The 19,561-nt window shown below is 38.5% G+C and overlaps 1 long non-coding RNA gene across 1 annotated transcript in view; it reads left to right on the top strand.

Annotated features, from left to right (window-relative positions):
* Positions 1 to 19,338, top strand: part of LOC102990943 (uncharacterized) — a 33,571-nt gene extending 14,233 nt beyond the window's left edge. The window contains exon 5 of the long non-coding RNA XR_448597.3: positions 18,222 to 19,338. This is a non-coding gene — a long non-coding RNA (uncharacterized lncRNA). The remainder of the gene's footprint in view (positions 1 to 18,221) is intronic.
* Positions 19,339 to 19,561: the final 223 nt, after the last annotated feature.

Below are 19,561 nucleotides of genomic sequence, written 5' to 3'. Positions count from 1 at the left end.
ATAACTGGTAAGATATGCAAGGATATACTACCGAGATGTTAAGAAATATAGAAACTATATATATATATATATATATATATATATATATCTCCTGATATATATCCTGATATAATCAGGTTCCAATAAACATTTTTCTTTGTGTGTGTGTGTGTGTGTGTGTGTGTGTGTGTGTGTGTGTGTGGTACGCGGGCCTCTCACTGCTGTGGCCTCTCCCGTTGCGGAGCACAGGCTCTGGACGCGCAGGCTCAGCGGCCATGGCTCACGGGGCCAGCCGCTCCGCGGCATGTGGGATCCTCCCGGACCGGGGCACGAACCCGTGTCCCCTGCGTCGGCAGGCGGGTTCTCAACCACTGCGCCACCAGAGAAGCCCCAATAAACATTTTGATGAAAGCAAATTAATCACTAATTTGACATTCTCTTTTGGCAAATTAGCACGATTAGATTTCACATTAAATGAAATGTGTTTGTGCTTAAGTACTTCATCAAAGCAAGATCACTGGTGGCATGGCTAAAGGGATATAATTCAAGTAAATCTCTTCACTATATTCTCCCATTTCAGACATTTCTATTCTTAGTTTTCATGTTTTCAGGCCTCAGGCAGAGCTTATAAAGCAATGTCAGATATTTTTGTGAAATTTTCCTTATGAAATATTGAAGAAGTTTATAGGGAAAGCATCTGGCACGTTCAGAAAACCTTATGATGTTTTTCTTTTAATCTGTGTCCCTCCATTGGTCCAGGTGGAAAACTGAAAATACTGTACAGTGACTATTAAGAAGATATTTATAAAAACACTGAGTCTCTTAAAGAAATGTAATTCAGTTTTAACTTTTCATAGGGCGTAAGTTTTTATTTTTCCTAATAAAATGTTAGTTTATGAGATAAACATTGTTTACAAACTATGATGGAATATCTAATGAAGGTAATTTTCCTCTCATTGAACACTCCCTGATATTCACAAAAGTTCACTGGAATAGGAAAAATGCAAAATAATAAAGAAGAAAAAGATGAAACAATGCTTATTAAGAAACACAAACCAAAAAAGGAATTTAATCTTTATGATAATTAGAAAAAAATACTTTAGGATAGATAAGTAATAAAGGCAGGCAAAGAGACACAGTATTCTACTTGCCTGGGATAGCTGAGAGTTAAAAATGACTGTGAAAAGACCAAAACACCCCCCTAAATAGCCACAAGATGAAGTGGAACAGAAACTGCTATTCATTCAATAAACATCAACCATACAGTACGTACTTGATTAGAAGCTTAAATAAATCAAGGGAGTGGAGATTACAGGTTGTAGTAAGTCTGAGAAACTTAAATAATGACTAGAGTAGAAAAACACATCAAGGAATCATGAGTTCTGCCCTGAGGGAAAGAGTAGTCATGAAAAATTCCAGAGGCAGGTCTCCAAAGTAAATTCATTTCATGTGTCCTTTGACTAAATTAGAGCCATGGAAACCTTTTTTTTTTTTTTAAATATTACTGCACTGTAAAGCAATAGGGCTTGTGATCAGAAAGAAACTTAAAGAAAGCAAGAAAAGAAAGTATTTGAGAAGGACTCAAATACTTTAGTTGCGGAGCACAGGCTCTGGACGCGCAGGCTCAGCGGCCATGGCTCACGGGGCCAGCCGCTCCGCGGCATGTGGGATCCTCCCGGACCGGGGCACGAACCCGTGTCCCCTGCGTCGGCAGGCGGGTTCTCAACCACTGCGCCACCAGAGAAGCCCCAATAAACATTTTGATGAAAGCAAATTAATCACTAATTTGACATTCTCTTTTGGCAAATTAGCACGATTAGATTTCACATTAAATGAAATGTGTTTGTGCTTAAGTACTTCATCAAAGCAAGATCACTGGTGGCATGGCTAAAGGGATATAATTCAAGTAAATCTCTTCACTATATTCTCCCATTTCAGACATTTCTATTCTTAGTTTTCATGTTTTCAGGCCTCAGGCAGAGCTTATAAAGCAATGTCAGATATTTTTGTGAAATTTTCCTTATGAAATATTGAAGAAGTTTATAGGGAAAGCATCTGGCAAGTTCAGAAAACCTTATGATGTTTTTCTTTTAATCTGTGTCCCTCCATTGGTCCAGGTGGAAAACTGAAAATACTGTACAGTGACTATTAAGAAGATATTTATAAAAACACTGAGTCTCTTAAAGAAATGTAATTCAGTTTTAACTTTTCATAGGGCGTAAGTTTTTATTTTTCCTAATAAAATGTTAGTTTATGAGATAAACATTGTTTACAAACTATGATGGAATATCTAATGAAGGTAATTTTCCTCTCATTGAACACTCCCTGATATTCACAAAAGTTCACTGGAATAGGAAAAATGCAAAATAATAAAGAAGAAAAAGATGAAACAATGCTTATTAAGAAACACAAACCAAAAAAGGAATTTAATCTTTATGATAATTAGAAAAAAATACTTTAGGATAGATAAGTAATAAAGGCAGGCAAAGAGACACAGTATTCTACTTGCCTGGGATAGCTGAGAGTTAAAAATGACTGTGAAAAGACCAAAACACCCCCCTAAATAGCCACAAGATGAAGTGGAACAGAAACTGCTATTCATTCAATAAACATCAACCATACAGTACGTACTTGATTAGAAGCTTAAATAAATCAAGGGAGTGGAGATTACAGGTTGTAGTAAGTCTGAGAAACTTAAATAATGACTAGAGTAGAAAAACACATCAAGGAATCATGAGTTCTGCCCTGAGGGAAAGAGTAGTCATGAAAAATTCCAGAGGCAGGTCTCCAAAGTAAATTCATTTCATGTGTCCTTTGACTAAATTAGAGCCATGGAAACCTTTTTTTTTTTTTTAAATATTACTGCACTGTAAAGCAATAGGGCTTGTGATCAGAAAGAAACTTAAAGCAAGAAAAGAAAGTATTTGAGAAGGACTCAAATACTTTAAATACTTCAAAATGAAATCCATCTCCATAATCTTGATAAATTTTTGTTTTTCTTAAAAAGATAACATCCCTTAAGTAAAAAGGGAAAACACCAATGGCAGGTTGAACCTTGAAGAAGAAAAAAAGCATCCACTAGAGTCATATCTGCACATCCAAGGACAAACAATGAGACAAGGTTGAAGATGGTACTGGGCCCTGTGTCATCTTTATTTTGTGTGAACCTAACTGAGGTAATCCATCATTATGATCTTTAAAACAAACAAAATTAGAAGGCAGTACCTCTTTCCCATATATTACCCCAACTTCACACCCACACATACAACCAGAGTGAGATGTCTAAAGGCAGATGATGTATCATTTCTGGAAAATGTTTAGAAACAACATACTTGAACTAAGGCTACAGGCTGCCTGCTATCCTAGCTCACACATCACTGCCCCCCACCCCTGACACACACACATAAAATCTTACTTTCCATTTAAGTTTTAATGGGACAATTTAAACAATGCCTACATAAGCATAATGGAGATCCCACCCACTCTCTGACAAACAGCAGATCAAGAGTCTTCATTTATGACCCTAAGCCCAATCATCAGGCATCAAGGAGGCCTGTTCACAGAAACTGAGACCTATCCTCCTCTAGGCCTTCTACCTAGATTACCAGTGATAAAGGTGGGTTGCGGGGGAGTGTCTTTGCACATTAAGTAACAAGTTCCCCCAGAATCCCAATTCCACTAAGGTTCAAGGCAGAGCCTCTCCCATCAATAGCAAATCCCAGACTGTGTCTAGTTCAGGGAGATGCATCCCTTAGGCTTTCTAACCCTATGATACAATGTCAAGTTGGAGTCCATACACTGGGTCAAAGACCCACTTCCTCATTTCCTGTTGCCTCTGCCAATAGGGATCAAGAGGGAGCTTCAAACATCCAACTGTTCCTGCCCAAAACACTCAGCTTTGCTCACTTTCTGCCTTGAATCAATGAGAATGAATCTCACTATAGCCTTTAGCCTTGTATATGTTAATCTTTAGACCCAGGTGTCTAGGTCCACCCTTATCTCCTACCTTGTAATCCCCACAAGGTTCTGCTAGCTCCTCATCTATTCTCTTCTCCCAACCCTCCTGTAATCCTATTACTAGACTTTTGAACTCCATTACTGGCATGGTCCCAAACATCCCGAGCCCCTTCTCTGATTCTCTTTATCTTCTTACTCTAAAGGAAATCTGGCATTGCCCTGAACACACTGCTTCCTGCATAGCCCTCTCAAGCGAAGGCTGATTTTCTCTCATAGCCCTTATGTCCCTGAGCACAGGAATGAGGTGGATATCCTCTCTGTTGCTCATTCCTTTCTCAGTTCCACTACCTAAAAACCTCCAGCTGTATATTTCATGGCATCAGATTATATTATCTCCTACCCCTCAATATTGCTTTATCTACAGATCTTCCACCAGGTTATTCACTCTTGTGTCTCAAAGACTTTCACTTCTGGCTCATTGTCCTCCTCTCCAGACTATTCCTTTCTTAATTTTTGGAAATTTCAACATACATGTAGATAACCTTTTCAAGGCCCTAGCTTCTCAGTTCCCTGAACCCCTCTCCTCTAGTGAAACTGTTTTCCACATTATTTTAGCCATCTGCTCCCACAGATTTTGTCATTATAACTTCAGCCTCTCCATAAGCATTATTTCACATATTCTACTATTGGATAACTACCTCCTTTTATTCTTCTCACTCTATCTAGCATGCAAACTGCAACAATCCTTTGGCCCCACTAGGACTCCAGATCATTGGTCTTACCAACTTCCACTGTACCTCACCTTCTTGCTATTTCTCTCCCTTCTTTAACCAGCTTTACTCTCATAATCCTTAACTCTCTTGTCCTTCTCCTCCATCATTATAAATACTTGGAAAATTTCTAACCCTGGTTAAATCTAACCTTTCAACCACTACATGTATGCACCTCTGCAGCTGGATGCGGCTTTAAAAAACCACACAACTACCTTGATTGGTATCACTTTGAATTCATGATCACAAACCTCAAACAATCCCCTAATGCTCTCTTGCTATCATACTACACTTCTGTAGCCTGTTCATTTTCTACTCTTCTAGAAATTCATTTTACTTTTTCTCATTTCTCTTCAAATTTCCATCATCTCCTCCCACATCCTCACTCTTGATTATGATTTTGCTTCCAACTTCACTATGAAAACTGAAGCAGTTGGAGGACAACATTCACAAACTCCTACTACCACATCTACCCAATTGCCAGTCTTACATATGTCACCTGTTACCACAGCAGCTTCCTGACTTTCACAGACAAAGCAGCCCCCATAGTACACCAGTTCTCGAGGGCTAGTCTGGGAATCATTCTTGGTGACCCAGTCTAAAACCTGCTCCTCATGTCTTTCCAGATGCCGTAATACAAACTTTCCAGCCATAAATTCCTTGTGCTTAAAATAACGAAAGTAGCTTCGTTTATCTGCAGCTTAACTCACTGCTACATCAGTCAAAAGTCAACAAAATGCAGTGGAAAAAATCTAATATGGTTCATAGGGTTTGTTTTTTTTTTAAGGAAATAAAGGAACATACCCAACAAATAACAGATGAAGAAAAGATTTTTGAAATGGGAGATACTCCAGAAAACAGAAGAAAATTTTAGGCAAAACATCTTAAATAGGTAATTGGATCAAAAAGAAGAGATGCAAAAGAACAAAGGAGAGATGCTATTTCAAGTGAAGAAGTTATAAAAGGGAGCCAGAAAAGCTAAGGAGAAAACACCATTACAGAAGTAAAAAATAAATTGAAAGCAGCAAGACAATGAACTAATACTGGTGAAAATACAGTTGTAATATGGAGGGAAGCTCAGGAAAGTAACAGAAAAGTGACGATAATAAACTTCTAAGGTAGTCAATACATAAAGCAGAGAACAGAATGTAAAAATTATTCACCAATATTTCTTTTCTAAAATAACACCTATATGTTAACGTTAAAAGGGCTAACTGTGCTCCATGAAAAAACAAAGAATTGTATTTACTAATGATATTATTAGATGTCCAAAACAAAGGAAGACTCTTATAAGTACCTGAGGAAAAGAATCAGATCCCCTACAAGTGTTAAATAAAATAAAATAATCTCAGGCTTCACTTCAGCAACACTGAAGGCCAAAAAAGACAGAGGAACTACATCTACAGAGGGTTGAAGGGAAAGGAATGGTATCTAAACACTATATATCCATCCAGGCTGTAGTGTCTGATGTTATAATACCTCAGGAATAAAAACACTAAAAGCTCTTCTTGAAAAAGAAATATACGTGAATTCTTAATGGAGCCAACTGAAAGATGATCTGGAGTGCAGTAAAAAGGAAAAAGAGAAATGCTTCCTAGATCATTTATAAAATAGATATCACTGCTACTGTAATCACACAAAGGTGCCTTTAAAAAAGAAAATATAGGTTAATTTCACTTATCTAGTGATAGCCATTCCAGAAAGGCAGGGATGGATTAAAATTAAGAATTCTATTAATAATGTCCACCATATACTCATCTAAATAGATAGCAAAAATACATTTGATAAAATTAATTATTTATAAAAATTGGTTTGAAATCAATCGATTCTTGATTTTTTTAAATTTCAATAAACATTTATAGTTATTTAATTAACATGGTAGCATATACAACCCAAAAGCCAGCATTATGCTTAATTTAAGACACCAGAAGCATAAATGTTAAAGTCAGCAGTAGGGTGAAAAGATGCCTAACACCATGACAGCTTCACTTTGCACTGGAAAAAGTCGGAGAACAGAGCACTGAACTAAGATTTAGAAATACAGAAAAGAAAGGCAACGTCATTACTATTTACAGACTGTATGACTGTCTCTCCGGAAAACCAAAGGGAAGCAACTTTAAAAGTACTAGCAGGGGGCTTCCCTGGTGGCGCAGTGGTTGAGAGTCCGCCTGCTGATGCAGGGACACGGGTTCGTGCCCCGGTCTGGGAAGATCCCACATGCCACGGAGTGGCTAGGCCCATGACCCATGGCCATTGAGCCTGCGCATCGGAGCCTGTGTTCCGCAACGGGAGAGGCCACAACAGTGAGAGGCCTGCGTACCGCAAAAAGAGGGGAGAGGCCACAGCAGTGAGAGGCCCGCGCACCGCAAAAAAAAAAAAAAAAAAAAAAAAAAAAAAAGTACTAGCAGGAAACAAAGTAATCAGCACAGAGCTGGATTCAAAATTAATATACAAAAGTCAAAAACTTTATATATTCTTATAAAAACGTAGTGAAAAAAATATTTATAATAGAAATGAAAACTACAAAACATCCTGGGAAAACTGACCAGAAATACATATTCCCTATAAGAAAAGAGTATAAAATTCCAATGAGGGCCATAAATGACTTGAAAAATGAGTTTTATTTTATTTTGGGGTAGAAAGACTCAAGAGTTTAAAGCCATCATTTTTTATCAAATTAATCTATAAATCAGTGTTACAAAAATCAATATACCCACTGTACTTTTAAAGTTGGGTCCAAAATTTGAGCAAAGGAAAGTGGAAGGTCTCTTAAATATTCAAATATATTAAAGCCACCATAATGAAAACATCCCAGGATCAGCACAGAAATAGAAAGAATTAATAAAAGAAAAGACTCAAGTATATAGAAAAATAGAATTTGATAAGGATGGTATTTCAAATCAGTGGACAGAAAAATGGACTATTGAAAGAAGCAGGTTGTACAATGAACCTGTCATTTGGAAAAGGATAGCAATTTGGAAAATAATTAAATTGAATCCATGACTTATATCTTGTTACAAAATAAATTCCAGAAGAACAGAAACTTACATATAAGGCAAAAAAGTAAATTCACAAATAAACTAAAGGAAACAATGGCAAATGTGTGTCATAAACTTCGAATGCAGCAGGTTATTTCCAAGCATGACATGAAATCTAGAAGCAATAAAATAAATAATGGACACATACGTTCACATGAAAATCTGAAACTTCTGCAAGGCAAAATATACCATAACAAAATGAAGAAGACAGAGTCGATCAGAGAAAAGTATAGACAATACAGAGAAAGGACAAAAGTCTAACATCCATAATATATATTAATATATATATTTATGTATCATATGTTAATATATTAATATATGATATATTAACATTATATAAAAGTCTGTACTTAAAAAGGCAAATAACCCAACAGGAAAAAAATACATATGAACAGGAAACTCACAGAAGAAATTCTGTGGGCCAATAAACTTCTAAAGAGAAGCTAAACCTAACAAAGAAATTTAAATTAAAACGGAATTAACAAAGATTAATAAAGACCAACGACAGATACTAGTCAGTATTAATGAGTGTCTAGACAGGTGTAGCTTAATACAACTTTATTTGGCAGAGCAATTAATAACATGTCAATTGGCAAAATATTTACTGACAATCTACTAAAACTCTAAAAGTTCAGAATCTTTGATCTAGCAATGCCACATGTACTAATTTAGAGAACAGAAAGAAGAGTGGGGGAATGAGAATGGGGGGATATGGGGAAGAGGAATAAAGAGAGTAAAATGAAGGGAAGAGGAAGAAGAGAAGGAAAAGGGAAGGAAGCCAGAGGAGGGGGAAGAGGAGGAGGAGGAGGGAGAGAGTTCTATAAAAAATAAAAAATAAACTCTGGAAGAATATAAAGAATATACACAAACTGTTAGTGACAGTTACTTCTGGAGGATGAGGCAATTTCACCTTACTATTAAATATTTGTGTAGCACTTAATTTTTTAATAACAAGGAAATATTGCTTTTGAAATCAAATATTTCAAAAGTAAAATGAAATTGCAAGCAAGCTTAGAAAGACAGCATTTCTTCTACATTGATTTCATTGCTAGGTTTTTCCTGCCAAGTGTATATCTAGAGCTCCCATAGATAAAATTTCTGATTTCCATTCCAGTTGTGACCATCCCATCCCCTCTGTTCATGCACTATAAAAATAGAGGAGAATGGAATGGTCTCCATCAAAGCTTTACCCCTTAACACTCAACACTGACACAATCTATTTCCCCAAAGTGCTCAGACTGTTGATTTTACGAACCATTAGGCAAGAAATGCTGTAAAGCTAGCACTGAGTTATATAAATAATGATCTGAAAGGAATGAAAATGATCGTTCTTTGCCAAGTCAGCAATCTAAGAATTGTGTTGGGGAAGGAACAGAAAGTTGTTTACATCAAGATACTTTGAGATGTTTCCAATAAAACTAAAAATCAAAGAAGTTACTTGGACAGGCCTGCTCCTTAATTAACACTTTGGGAATGTCTTATCAGCAAAAGGTCCCCTAGGAATTGGTATCCCCGCTCAGTGAAGAGGAGGATTTTGACCTTTTGACTTAACATTTTTGAATCTTTCCTAGCATTGATTCAGTACCCAAAAAATCCAATTTAGTATTGACTTCTACATAATAAACAATATAGTAAATGGATTTATACATATTAATTTTTGCCTCTACATATTTATATTTTCATAGCCTAGGCAATGATAAAAATGATGAAAGGAACTTGGAAAAAATAGTTTAGTAACCAATTCTCCCAATCAATACACAAATTATTTCAAAGGCAGAGAGTCAAAGTTCTCTGAGGATTTAATTTTCTCCCCACTGAAAAGCACAGAGATGACTCAAAGAAACTGAAGTCAACATCAACCCATCTTCTGTAATTTGGAGAGAGTTTAGGGGTGTGTGTATTGAATACAGACCTTGGATGGTCCTCTGTGTCCTCCGTGAAGAAAAGCAACAGCTTGCTTCTCTATATCGTTCTCATCTTCTGGGTGACATCTCTCATAGTTGCTAGAAAGCTGTACTTCACAGTTAGTTTAATTCAAACCTCACTTATGCGTTTAGAGTAAAGTAGTCCTTGTCTTTTGTAGTCTGTTTCTAGGTTAGTCTTCAAGTTGAAGTATGTGATCATCTTAAGACAGATCCAAAATTACGACCCCCTGTGAGTAAAACTCCACCACGGCTGACATGGGAAAGAAAGAAATTTTGGTACCAGGTGTTCAAGGGTTAAGATTAGAGGCAGATCATGGCTGAGTATCCATAGAAAATGTACAAAAAAGATGGTAATTCATAAGACGTCTTTATTTCCAAATACTTTGGTTTACTTTTTTTAATGAATAATATTCAAAGGAGAGAGAAGATGGAGCTAAAAATATAAATTCATCCTCATGTGGTTAACAGCATGTATATAGGTAAGAAGAGTGCTTTCTCTCTGTTTTAGTAATGGGAAGGAGATATTGTTAAATCAATAAGGACATGTTTATAAGCCAAAGATGTACCATATAACATGGGGATACATGTTTAGCCCGAGACAGTTCTGTTCTAATGAGACAATTAGCTAGCTTACTGGATATTTTATATATGCTTAATACAGGTACCTTATCTCTCCTTTCACCCTGCTCTTACCCCACAGGCTCTCATGCATTTTGTGTTCAGCCAACAGGGATGCTCAAGCAGAAAATAAAGAGAGAAGAGAATATGGTCAGGGTATTACGCCCTTAATTCTCTCCTTGGAAAATCACCTCAACCTGGTTGTGTCCCTCAAAAGAAAGTCATTGGTTCTCTCAAGGAAGTATGCCCTACTCTCATCCTTCTGGCTTCCATTAACATCTCCCCTTGTAGCTTCCAGCCTAGGGGTTGTAACAGCTTCACTATTCCTAGCTCCAGGTTGCTGCACTACCCTTGACATCTTACAGAATTCTACAATAGATCAGACTTAATAAAAGAAACGTTTAGGCATTGGCTCTTACTGGCTATTGAAATGGTGGAGAGAGAATTTATCATTATTCTTTCCATTGAATCACAACACTTGATTTTAAAAACAGAAGTATAATATAATAAATTGTTTATAACAGAATCCAATTTGTTATTTTACTAGGGCTATCACTTCATGTTTATACAGTATAATAAAATACTTTTGTAAAGAATCTGCACGTAAAAAGAGCAATCAACTCGATAGGAGAACAAAACAACTTTTGCAACAAAACCAGTCGACAAAAAAGACCCTCATATCCCTAAACACAGCAGGTAACAATAAATTAACAGCATCCACAAGTGTCAGTGTCTGTGTGGAAGAAGACAGAGAGAAGAAATGGGGTGTCTGGTGGATCTGAAAAATGAAAGAGCAAAATAGTGCACAGGTATTCACTGAGAAACAAGACCAGCCAATTTGAAAACAGCAGCCAAAACTGGAAAGCATTTTGCCCAACTCAATAGTAGATGATTGCAAGGGACCCACAGTAAAGTCTGAAAAAGACTGAAGCAGTGTGGGTCACATGAACTGTCAAGACCAAACAGCCAGAATTTCCTTTCGAGAGAGCACCCCACAACGGGGAGAAACTTCTTAGAATGAAATAAAAATTCAGGAAAACTTTGGACAATATAGAAAAATGAAAGACAGGGCCCAGGTAAATAGGGAAAGGGAAAGAGAGCCAGGAAATCTCAAAAAGTAAGTGAACATATGCTCTAATGTTTCAAAAAATATAAAAACTGAAGTGGGAGCACTAAAAATTAAGAAAACTACCTTGAGCAATAGAGCCATAACTTCTAAAAAGTTAGGAAAACTAGTTTCACATAAATATGAGCAACAGAAAAGGATCTAGGTCAAATCCAATACAAAGTTATAGGAGGAAAAAAGAGAAAAAAACATATACTACCCCTCTGGACACTGAAAACATACTAGAAAGACATAAGCACAAAACAGATCTAATCATGACCTCCCAGATCAAATGAAGCTGTTAAGAAAACTATATAACTTAAAAGAACAACATAAATCAGAATTATAACTCAGAGTGTTAAGAGTTGATACACCTAAACTGAGCTGTCAGGCCATTTACACTGAACTCACCATCACCCTGGCTCTGCACCCACCTGTCACCCACCCACCACCACCTTCCTTCCACTGATTTATGAGGGAAGGTGAGAACAACGGGGACATGGCATTGCTGTCAGGTCAGGAGGCTCCACGGGCTCCAGCATAAGCCTACAGCAAAGCATGCGGGAAGGAGATCTTGGGAGAACCTGATCATCTTCCCCGGAACCAGGGTGTCACAGAGCTTGGTTTAGCGCTCTCACCCGAAGACATCAGCTGGCCCTGACTGAGAGTGAGAAGAGCCCCTGATGGGTGCAGGCACACATCCACCAATGGCAGGCAAGAGCACTACCTGCAGGGGACCAGTTCTACCAGAAGGAGGTGGCAGTGGACCACCAGGGGCTGGACCTCAGGGTGAACCTAAAAGCGTCAGCATGAAGAACATCACCTGCACCAAGGAAGTGCAGGTGGAAGATTCCCTATGGTGAAGCTTCCTAAGAACTCACCAGGGTGGCCTGTGAGAGGAAGAGCACTGAGCAGTTGCTGTGAGGAACGCCAACACCAACCCAGTCAGTTTAGACTCGCATGTCCCATTCCCTCTCTGTCCTCCTCCCCACCCTCAAGCTGGAAGAAACAGAAACAACCTCAAGGACAGGGATAAAGATGTGGAAAGCCCAGGAGGTGTAATCATTGGTCAAACTGTGCACCCCTTGCCTACTACAGGTTTCACAGGAGCAAGCTGTGAAAGGGGAAAGTTTTTAATTGAGTGAGAGATGGACGCTGCATTTAGAGAAGACTGAACTTTCTAATGTCTGAAAATGAGACTGTCTCCAATGCCTGAATATGACCAGAAAATGATGAGATCTGTCCTAGATAATTTCCTGAGGTGAAGGGAGATCAGACAGAGAGGGCTGATCCACGGCAAAGTGAAAGTAAATAATGAAATAAAGTTGCTCCTGCTGGTATCCTACCAATGAATTGGTTGCACGGTAACATTTCCAGATCTAGCACAGAAGAGCTACACTCTCTGGGACTCCTGAGGAAATAAAATTAACAGATGGTGAGGACTGACTGTGCCCACACTCAGTGTGGGCCCTTAGTCCTTACAATGTAATGATTCAGTATGGATTCATGCATTCTAAATCTTATAGGTAAGGAAACTGAGACTCAGAAATTTTATGTAAATTCCCCAAGGATGAAGCTGATAATAAGGATGGCTAGGACACTTGCTGAGTAGGCTGCACCAGCTCTGTGCTGAGTTTTACACACGTTTCTCATTTAATCCCAAAAACACCTTAAGGGGTAGGTTTTATTTTTATGCCCAGGTCAGGAAGTCAAACTCAGGTCTTGGGTGCCTCATCCTGCTTCACTACCTTGGGCAGTCGGGTGCTTTAGGAAGCCAAAGAAAAGCTTAGTGCAGTGTATCTTTTAGTGAGGAAAAGGTCCCATTGGCACCCTCAGAGCCAAAGAAAATGTGTTCTAGATTTAGTGCCCACTTTTCTTTTCAAGTCAGAAGCAGGTAGTTGCAACAAAATTACAGAATAGAGTAGATTTTACTCACTATCCATTTGTATCCCAAAATTACTTGATTCATACCAATAGTTGCTGGGCTGTTTTAAAAATACTCATTTTCTCTATTTAAAGCTGTCAGACACAAACTCTTGGGTTGCCGCCTGATGTAAAATTAACTACCAGCATACTTCTACTGCCAAGAATAAAAACTCAGAACCATAAAATGTAGACGGCTTACTGTGCTAGAGTTAACGTTATAGTTAGCATTATTAGTTTTCTTCCTAAGGAAGAGCACAATATTAGGTTCGGGACATACCGCTCAGTGCCAGGCAGTCACAGAGAAATATACTTCCAGGAGTCATTGAAACTGTACTAGCTGGAGAGGAAGGATAGATAATCATAGTACACAAGTACACAAATTACACAAGTCAGTAGGACAATGGAGCAGACAGGAAGATGATAATCCTGGTTTCCTTGGGGCAGTATAGAATGTGGTATTCGTAAATCTTAGTTATGATGGTACTGAAATCTACAAAGACACCCTCAGTCATCACCTCGGCCCTTTTTTATTTTTAGTTACAAAGTAAGGTTACATTCTGCTCTGTTTCAGTAAGAAATGGATTTTGTTTTGTATTCTCTAGGCTCTGTTTTAATTAAGAAATTCTATGACAAAGAGACTTAAGTTAATTTCTATAAATTAATTTTATAACCAAAATCTCTAAGCCCTCCACCCTTTGGCCTAGCTTGTTTTTAGTAAAAATGTATTCTGTAACCAACATCTTTTTGTTCCTTTGTTGTGTCAGGATTTGTTTTCTGGGTTCTTAGTATATAAGACATAGATACATTCTATGACTCTTGCTGTCCTAGAATTGGTTTTCAAGGTGGACAATGAAAAACGGAGTATTACAAAAAGACCTATAGGAGCCAAGAAACTTAGTCAGATTTCTTAAACACTTCTAACTTCTTGGAGTTTCATGTTATTATCTCCTTTCTTTCCCCCTTGTGATGATTAGTTGTTAAACCATTAAAATAAAAAGATTCTGTGCTGTCTTTAGGTACAGAAAGCAAAGGAGTTCTTAAAGGGCTGCATCTGAATCCTCAGCCAGAATCATGGAAAGAGGAAAAACACACGCACACACACACAAAAGAAGTATGCAGTAGCATCATTAAACAAGGAAGGATTCCAGGTTCAGGTAAAAAGGAAGACCTTCAAGAAAGAACACCAGAGCCCTGGGAGCATATTTGGGCCAGGCTGAAGTGAGTGGGGAGAACGTTGCACCACAGCAGTTACAGGTGCATGATCCAAAGGACACCAACAGGTTTGCATTTAGGTAAAGTGCCATGCCACAGCAAGCATACCGAACCCAGCAAGGTCATGTCACACAAAAATCTTTCTGACTTTCTCCATTTTAAAGGAGATATGGCCAGACCACCTCTCCCTACTAAGACAGTTGGTAGAGAATATCATAGCATTTATTCTTCTCTGGTATTGTGGGCCTATCAAGCCAAACTAAAAAGCCCCCTTAAACTAAAGAGATAAAGTAATTCTCCACAACTTGGTGTGTTGCAGTCTCAAAATCAAAAGACCATGGATACCAGAACTGGAAAGTAGATAGGAGAAATGAAAACTGACTGAGTCCTCATATAGAGATGTTCCCCCTAAAGGAAACTTTCTTTAATAGCCCTCCCAAGAACAAGCCTCCAAGGAGAAAAGGAAAAAAAAGATTTGTGTACTTTGCACATATTTGGATATTCATAATTGGAACATCTTTTGAAAACCTCAACAAAATGGCCACAGAAACCTGGATAAACACTGGCAATTTTTAAAGTAACGACTGCTCCCTTCCAAACCAATTTCAGAAGCAACAAGGAGTATAATACTGCAAGGAGTAATTGAGCAGTCCATAAAAACAATTCTGCTTTATGAAAGTCGGTGATACTCATGTATTACAAGAAACAGGAAACATTCTCTGTTTCTGAAGCATTTATGGTCATGTGTTAGTATTTATATTAACCTGGATTATTCCCTCTTTAATTTTAGGTAATATAGTGCTATCTAAAGTTAGGTCTCTTTTTTCTTTGTTACATTTTTCTTATGTCACATGTGCTTTTGGGTCAACATTAATGGTGCAGCACAGAAACACACATGCTGGTAATTATATTTTCCTTAAGATGCATTTCTTCTCTGTTGTGGATTAATTCTTATGATCTTTCTCATGAAAGCCAAGCAAATCAGATTTATGTTCATGGAACTATAACAAGAATTTTGGAAATGTTTTTAATGGATCCCACATGTTCTGTTTGCTTAGACTCATAAAGCTGGAAGGGAATTTCAAGAGATCATGTGGGGATTTTAGAAACTGAATTTTATATGATCAGATATCATTTACTAATTTTCCAGGACAGATTTCTAAACAAATGGGTAGTTTCTCTTAGGCCTCTGGAGTTCTCACTTGTAAGACTGAACCCACTTTTGTGTAAGAGAATAAACTGTTTACAGATAAAGGGAATTCTGATGTCACCCTTGTGAAGACAGCAGAAGGCAAGTGGCAGACACCACAGAACACCTTAAACAATTCTGGTATAAAGAGAGACAGATGACACCAGAATTCCAACCAATTAAAAGCATAAAAACATCTATGAAGCATGTATAAGTAGTCAGTATTATTTCCTAAATGTACTAGTGATGCAATATGCAATATAATGTATGTTGAATGTCTGCTTTCCACATGTTGAATCTACAAGGGATAATCCTGCTCAATTACTCTTCAATCAGGAAACTGTTTTATTATTTGGTGTCCCAAATATCGTTTGCCTTGAGGAAACTGAGAAAGTTTAGTCATTTTGGCCAGCCCCCTGCTGCTCAGGCATCCATATTTAAATCATCCAAAACAGGTGGTTGCTTATCTAGTTTTTAAACCCTTTCAAAAACAGGGATCTCAAAACCTCATTACACCAAAATGCTTCCTACATGTAAATTTGCTCTTTGGGTTACTACCAAACTCACTATAATGAGTAGACCTTATCATGGCAGCAGATAGACTTTGTAAGTTGGCAAAGAATTAGTAATGCATGGTAGGGAGCAAAGAGACAGCTGTAGGAAATAAAGAGGAAGACTGAGACTAGCTCATGAGCACATGGTTCACGGTGGCAGTTCTCAAACTGTGGCCTGCATCAGAATCACCTGGTGGGCTCATTAAACAGATTGTTGGACCCAGAGCTTCTAATTCAATAAGTCTGTTGTAATGTAATGCCTGAAAATTTGCCCAGTGAGGCTGATACTGCTGGTCCAGGGACCACATTTTGAGAACCACTAGCCTAAAGTATTTACTCATGCAAAAGCCCTAGCTTCCTGAGATACACTAATGTATACAATATAAAGACAGAATAATCTTAGGAAGAAAAAGTTTGCTTTCATTTCTCCTAGAAACATTTTTCACATACCATAAGGATTAGATCTGCAACCGTTTGTCTCTCTAATGATGGAGTTAACTGCTCTGATCCAAAAAGACCCTAAATGGTTACTGCTCAGCCTGGAGTGTTACCTCCCTAGGTATTTACATTTCAAAGAGGCATGAGCTCCAAAATTTGAAGACATCTCTTGGTGGCAAAGGCCACATGGCATTCTGGCTCCTGGAGAGATTTTATTTATAAACCAAAGGGCTGAAGTAAAGATTCAGGCCCATTATGTTTCCAGGGAGACATTTTCAGGAGGGGAGGGGGTACAGCTGTCTCCTTCCCATTATAAACAGAGAAAAATCATTTTCCTTGTCTCTCACCTATGGAGTGTTCAGCAGCTCAAGTAGGATACTTGTCCTGACTTTTTTTTTTAACATCACTTTTTATTTTATTTTATTTATTTTTTGGCCATGTTGGGTCTTCGTTGCTGTGTGCAGGCTTTCTCTAGTTGCAGCGAGCAGGGGCTACTCTTCATTGTGGTGTGTGGGCTTCTAATTGCGGTGGCTTCTCTTGTTGCGAGCACCGGCTCTAAGTTCGCGGGCTTCAGTAATTGCAGCACGCAGACTCAGTAGTTGTGGCTCACAGGCTCTAGAGCGCAGGCTCAGTAGTTGTGGCACACGGGGCTTAGCTGCTCCGCGGCCTGTGGGATCTTCCCAGACCAGGGATCAAACCCGTGTCCTCTGCATTGGCAGGCGGATTCTTAACCACTGAGCACAAGGGAACCTCCTTGTCCTGACTTTATCACATCACCCCAGAGGTGAGTTCTGGGGCAAAAGGGGTTGATGTGCTTAAGAAACCTCTCTTACCCACAATAATTTATGTATGCATTTAGGATAAAATTAATAAAAACAAATATTAAAATCCAACAGCATCCCAACCCTAAATCAGCTCTACTGTGATTAGGATACCTAGCAACTCCTGATAAAGATCAAGACTGCACCCAATTGATTCAGTAAAAGGAATATTAACAAATTTTATCCAAATGATTTCTGCCTGGTAGAAAAAATAACCCCATATGTTACAGTGTATTGCCTTTCAGGCCATTAACCAGTTTCCAATCTAACTTAAAAATCTCATTCTAAGATTCTCTTATTGAATTTCCTATAAATGTCCAGTTTCTGTACATGTCCAGTGCTACTGTAATCAGCCTTTCATCTTACTGGTTCCTTCATTATTTGATAAGCTAAGTGATATTGTTGACAGGTTGTTTATATTTGTATGAGTTATACTTTTTTTTTTGTTTGTTTGTTTTTCGGTACGCAGGCTTCTCACTGCTGTGGCCTCTCCCGTTGCGGAGCACAGGCTCCGGACGGGCAGGCTCAGCAGCCATGGTGCACGGGCTTAGTTGCTCCGCGGCATGTGGGATCTTCCCGGACCGGGGCACGAACCCGTGTCCCCTGCATCGGCAGGCAGACTCTCAACCGCTGCGCCACTAGGGAAGCCCTATGAGTTATACTTTTAACTTTGAAAATTTTATTTACAGGAGGGTCCAGTAGTCATCACTCCAACAAAGCCTGTAGCAACTGGTCTTGCCCCTGGTCTGTGCTGCTACTGCATCTCTACTACCTACTCATGGAAGTACTGACTCTTCTCTTGACAAAAAAGGACTCAGTTTACTTGGGCAGACACAATCATTCCTCACCTAACATCATGTTCACTCTACCCTGATTGAAATGGGGAAAAATGTTAACCCTTATATCTGCTCTTCCTTTGACAAAAGGTCCTCCTAGAGCTTTTAAGTAGCACAATTCCAGGCATCCACGGACATTTACATAACCCCCATTTAAATGATGACCTCTGGAGTTGTGCAATATGGGTAGCTCTTGATCAACCCCACTGAGTCTTGTCTTGGGAGGTAAAGATGGATCATTAAAACATTATTTATATTTTATCCATACTCTATGAGCCTGTGGTTGTAGAACTACACACTCAGCCGGAGGAAAAAGAATCTACTCTATGTACACATTTGGAGTTATAAAACTAATGAAGAAAGAGGAAGCTCTAGGCTGCTTAAATGTATATAATGAGCACTTTCCATTTTTCTTGCTCTTATGCAGACAGTCATTCTTTCTCCATATAAGTAAATACATTTAGTCACTTCATGACTCTCAAGCACTGAAGGAGTACAGAAGGCCAGGCTCAGCTGTCTCTACCTGTTTCTTTCCAGAGCACATTTGCCTCAGAAGCAAATTCTGTTTCATCCATCCAGCTGTATACATGGTTTGTAGTGTAACAGCCCTTGGTAGGAGTGATTTTGCTGAACTGTTGTTGGATGTGAAGCCACTGATAATCAACAACCCTGAGAAATTATCAGTGCACCACAGAACTCTGTTGAGAATACCATTCTTTACATTACAAGATGCCATCTCCATTAAGTCTTCATTCAGGAAACAGCTAGCTGCCTGTCCCCAGCCTCAGGGATATTTCTGTACCTCTGGAGCCACAGATATGTTTGTACCTTATGTACAACTGACTCCATATGCTTCTTTTCTGAATGGCTTCTAAAATATCAGACACAAGCATAAGGGCCTTTGTAGATCTTTGTGGTTGACTTTTTAAATTATTATTATTATTAATGTTATTTCTTGCTCCATTTTAATATCCATGCCTTTGTGTTGCTTACTTCTCTTTTCCTTTAAAATTGTATCATTTTGCTTTCTCTTGCTCTCATTCCCATCTCTTTCTCTCTCTCCATCACCCACAACTGTCATACAGTCATACACACACACACACACACACCCACACACACACACACATCTGGAAATGTAAGATCTTTCTGGAACAGGCAGGCAGTAGAAGAAAGAAACTGTGGATTCTCTAAGT

Source organism: Physeter macrocephalus, chromosome 8 (assembly GCF_002837175.3).
Source record: "Physeter macrocephalus isolate SW-GA chromosome 8, ASM283717v5, whole genome shotgun sequence".
NCBI lineage: Eukaryota > Metazoa > Chordata > Mammalia > Artiodactyla > Physeteridae > Physeter > Physeter macrocephalus.
This window is presented reverse-complemented; position numbering and strand designations above follow the sequence as displayed.